Source organism: Pipistrellus hanaki (genome assembly GCF_964339955.1).
Source record: "Pipistrellus hanaki genome assembly, chromosome: X".
NCBI classification, from domain to species: domain Eukaryota; kingdom Metazoa; phylum Chordata; class Mammalia; order Chiroptera; family Vespertilionidae; genus Pipistrellus; species Pipistrellus hanaki.
Window position 1 is genome coordinate 80,438,395 of NC_140524.1, and position 5,291 is coordinate 80,443,685.

Consider the following 5,291-nt stretch of genomic DNA (forward strand, 5'->3'; position numbering starts at 1 on the left):
TTGCCTGGCTTCTTTCATTCAGTATAAGTATTTTCAGATTCACCTATGTTTTGGGATATATCTAATTTATCTTTCTATTGTTATTTTGTTAATGTACCAATAAATGTTTACCCATTTGCCTATGGGTAAGTGTGTGGATTAGTTTCCAATTTTTATTATAACAGATGGAATTGTCATGGATCTTCATATTCAATACTTTATATGGCCATATGCTTTCATATATTTTAGGTAAAAGCCTAGGAATAGCATGGCTAGGCCATAGGTATATGAGCACTTACATTTATAAAATAACATTAAATTGCTTTCCTAAGTGATTATACTATTTTATATTTCCAAAAACAATGTATGAGATTTCTAGTTGCTCCACAAAAGAATCCCTTTTAAGTCCAGCCCTCCACTGTTAAATGATTGGTATAACTAAAGGAAGTAGATTAAAATCATCACTTATTAATAATGTGGATCCCATTGTTGGTTGTGGAATATTCTGAAAGTGCAATTGGATCCTGTTGGTCAATAGTCTTCTTCAAGTCTATTATATGGCTTCTAATTTTATAGTTAGGATTCTCTCAATTATCAAGAAATGGGTATTGAAATATTTTACTATAAAGCTATATTTGTCTTTTTTTCTTTGTATTTGCGTTTGTTTTATTTTTCTCCTGTAATAAATCATCATAAACATAGAGGCTTAAAACAATGTACTTTTTTGAAATCTCAGAGTTCTGTTAAGTCAGTCACCCAGTTTAGCTTGGATGGTTTCTCTGCTACAGATTTCACTAAAAAAGTTGTGGTACATTTACACCATGGAATATTATGCAGCATTAAAAACAAGGATATCTTTCCCTTTGAGACAGCATGGAAGGACCTGGAGAGTATTATGCTAAGCTAAATAAGCCAGTCAGAGAAATACAACTATCCATGATCTCACTCATATGTTGAATCTAATGAACAAAATACATCCAGAGACATAGAACCTTGGAACAGACTGTCAAATTTTAGAGGGTAGATGATGATGGGAGTATGTATGGGGTGGAAGAAGATTGACTGGGGAACTTACATGTATATATGCATAGACCATGGATATAGATAAGTAGAAGCCCGAATCACAAATATTCGTGCTAGAATGGGCATTCCTTTCCCTGGTTGTTGGCACCGCCTTTTCACTCAGGCCCAGCCCTTTTCTGTTCAGGCCCTGCCTTCCCACGCTGCTCAGAGTCCCTGAGAGTCCAGGGTGGTGCACAATGCCTATATTATCACCATGGTGATGACTCAAGTGTCCCAAGCCCTTTACTCACTCGGCACCTGTGTATGCAAATTAACTGTCATATTTGTTGGGTTAATTTGCATATCACTGCTTGTTGGAAGCCATCAGAGTTGAGACAAGCAACTCTGTCTTAAGAAAATACAACTCCATCTTAGAATTAAGTTCCTTCTAGCAGAAGTTATGCGGTGCCCTGCGGGTTTGTCCAGAAGCTAAAGATTAACCTGCCGCTTAGTACATCTTGCTCCGGAGGATCTCTGCAAAGTCCCCTTCCTGACTCCCCCATATCTAGCCCGGCCTTGGAATGTTACACCACCCTGGCAGTTAGCCAATCCTGTGTTGCCAGATACCTTACCACCTTGTCACTCAGTGCCTAAACCAATTATACACTGTTAAAGACCCCACTGCGTAGGCAACTCTGCCCCCCTTTGTTCCTGCTGTATATATACTGCCATTCCAAAAATAAAGTTTGAGTCTTGATCAGAACTTTGTCTTGCCTCCATTTCTCCGTGACCCTGTCCCTTCTTTTCATCCTCCACAGGTCCTCCCTCTCCCCAAGTTGCTGTGCCCTGCGGGTCGGGGCAACTGCTGATTGGCTGGTGGCATAGTGGAAGTATGGTCAATTTATATGTTTGTCTATTATTAGGTAAGATAGCATGGTGAGGGCCTGGAAGGGGTATAACATGGTCAATGGGAATAAGAAAGGGTACATCTGGCCCAAGCCAGTTTTTCTCAGTGGATAGAGCATCAGTCTGTAGACCAAAGGGTCCTGGGTTCAATTCCAATCTAGGGCAAGTACTTTGGTTGCAGGTTCCTCCCTGGCACAGGCCCTATTCAGGGCTCATACAGGAGGCAACCAATTAATGTGTTTCTCTCACATAGATGTTTTTCTGTCTTTCCACTCTCTCTGAAAATCAATGGAAAAATATATCCTCAGGTGAGGATTAACACAACAAAAAAAGGACAGCAACTTTACAGAGTGCCCTCTTGCACTCTGTAACCCCTCAGGAGATGTCAGACTGTTGGTTTCAGCCTGATCCTCACAGGCCAGGCTGAGGGATCCACCTGCCAGAGGGACCGAGCTCACTCCACAGACACCCTTTGAGCCCTGGTGCCATCCCACGTGTGGCCAGCCAGGGAGGGACCATGGGAGATTGGCTCCAGGGGGTGTCCAGCCTGTCTTGCCCAGTCCCACCCCACTGGCCACCTCCCAATTAATTTCATTTCAATGTGCATGAATCCGTGCACCAGACCTCTGGTTAAAAATAAAATAAAAGGAAAGTAAGATAATAATCTATGATGATTAGGGTGTCACTTTTGAACACAGGAAAACCTAACAAAATTATATAATTTCTATTGACTATCATTTAAAACTCCTTATACAATCTTGGAGTTTACTACTATGCTGAAATGTGAGAAATATAAAGAAGGAAGTTCCACTGTACACCATCTTATATCCCTAGCATGCTTCAGGATTCTTATATGGTACCAAATTAACCGTTGGCATATGGAGCTTCCTGCTGATTTGTTTTGAAACCAAAACATTAATATTTTCAAGTAAATGCAAACTGGAAGAGCAGGCCCAGGAATTCATAGGGTAACAATATTCCAAACAAGAAGAAACATCAGTGATCTCCCACTCCAGCCGCACTATTAGTGGCCATGATGGTGCCAGTCAGCCAGTGTTATCCAGATTACTAAGTGTTTACCACATTATCGATTTCCAGAATGCCCCGGACAGTTTCAGTTGCTAGAAACCAACAGAGACTGGACAACCAGTTCCTCCAAAATGTTGGAAATACCACCCTTTTGGACATTAATGACTGTAGTTTTTTTTCTTCTTGGGCATGACGGTTTCTTAGTTCTGTTACTGTAGAAATGGGATTCAGGCCAGCATTTTAAGCTAGTGAGATGGAATTACTTCCATACCATCAGCAAAAGCATAAATGCAGTAGGATTTCATACCACTCATTGTTCATGAATATTCAGTTAACCATAGAGCCGGCTCTATTTCTGGAGCACCACCTCTTGCAATAAGAGCTATATTCTTCACTAAGCAGAGAATGACACATAGGGCATCATGAATGGAGTGCTCAGCTTCTTCAATAACCAACTTGTTAGAACCATGAATAACAACTGTAACTGTTTTTCCAGGACTTGTACATCATGTAATCTTGAGCAGTTTGCCAGAACCATTTAAATTGACCTCCTCAGCCAACTCAGCTGTGAACTGTTCAATATGAGCAACTGGCTTGGTTCCAATCGTCTTACAAATGAATTCAATAATTTCTCTTTCAATATCCTTAACCATCATAATCTTAATTTTGTTCAGGAAATGTAATACAAGATCACTTAGAGCATCTCTTAGAATAGACTTTTTATGAGAAGAATATTACATCTTAGTGTTGTGTGTGGCTTTTTTTGTTTTTTAACTTGCTTCACTAAGTTTAGATTATTGGAATTCTACTCTGAAAACACTTGGTCCATCTGGACAGTCAGAAACTACTATCTGATTATCCATATCTATTTTGGGAGTAGATAAGCAAAAATGAATAAGCCAAATTTTAGCCTTTTTGACTCTGGTTATACCAGAATTAGCCACCTTCTGAGTGAGAACCAGCCCTTCCACAACTCACAGTTATGGATTGTCCCACCAAGTTTTTTTAATTATTTTAATATCTCCAAGATATACACCAGTAGCTGTGCCTTGGTCAATCACTTTCATAACTTCACTTACACTCATTGGAGAAAGCAGACGTGAATACTGAGAGACAACCTTTGAGTTCAATGAAGTGGCTGCACTATTTAACAAAGTTCTTCTGTCACTCAGTTCCACAGGTCGAGACACGTCAACCAATACTTCAATACCCTTTTCAAAAGCCTTCTGAAATGACTCTGAAATGATAATTGAATGAATCTCTTTCTGAAAAAGCTTAGTTCAGTAATCTAAGAGAGAGCCAGCAATGATGACCACAGGTGTAGTGCCATCTCTTGCTTCTATATCTTGTCCCTTAGACAACTCTACCAGCATTCTGGCTGCTGGATGTTACACTTGCATTTGTTTCAGAATGGTGGCACCATTATTTGTAATAGTCACATCGCCTTTTCCATCTTGAATCATTTTATCCATTCCTTTTGGTCCAAAGCTTGTTCTAATAGCATCAGCAACAGCTTTGGCTGAGGAAATGTTGCCGAGAAGATATGGGCCAACTTATCCTGGTCTTGGGAGGCACTTTTGTAGCAGCCTCCTGCAGCCCCTGCAGATGCCCTGCTCCAGGATGCCATGTTCCTAGGGCATGACGAGCTGGGTTGGGTCTGCCTGGGGCTGAGAAAGGATGGATGAATGAGGATTCTGGCCCTCCTGCTGATTTTTAAGGAAGTATATATGCCCCCAGGTAATTTTTATCCACAAACTCTTTATTGCTTTGGAAGGTCAGCAAAGCTGAACTGAATGTTGATTCAGGAACATTTAAAAGTTTCAAGCAAATCATGATGATAGATGAAAATAGTTTATGAATCTGCCTTTATTACACTAGTCAGTATGAAAGAGTAGATATTGAACTCAAGTACTTAATAGTAACCTGGAGTAATGTCATATTAAACAGAGGCATATTTCCTATTTTAAAACACTGATGTACTTTATTTTCTTTTATTTTGGTTTCCAAAAATATGATATGAAGCTCATTGTATAAAAATAAGTAAACACTCCACTACTACACATTTTCCTGAATTATTTTCATGGCATTACAAGTAGAAGGCCACCTTTGATGTCTGAATGTATATATGCAGTAGAAAAGTAAGATCATCAATGAATTAGGGATTATTTTTCTTTTTTTCTTTTTTTAAAAATATATTTTATTGATTTTTTTTACAGAGAGGAAGGGAGAGAGATAGAGAGCCAGAAACGTCAATGAGAGAGAAACATCGACCAGCTGCCTCCTGCACACCCCCCACTGGGGATGTGCCCGCAACCAACTTACATGCCCCTGACCGGAATCGAACCTGGGACCCTTCAGTCCGCAGACCGACGCTC

At 40.0% G+C, this 5,291-nt stretch overlaps 1 pseudogene across 1 annotated transcript; it reads right to left on the minus strand.

The window, feature by feature from the left end:
- Positions 1–2,897: 2,897 nt before the first annotated feature.
- On the minus strand, positions 2,898–4,543 carry LOC311614869 (T-complex protein 1 subunit delta-like; annotated as a pseudogene). The gene has a single exon. The product of its transcript is annotated as a T-complex protein 1 subunit delta-like (transcript).
- Positions 4,544–5,291: the final 748 nt, after the last annotated feature.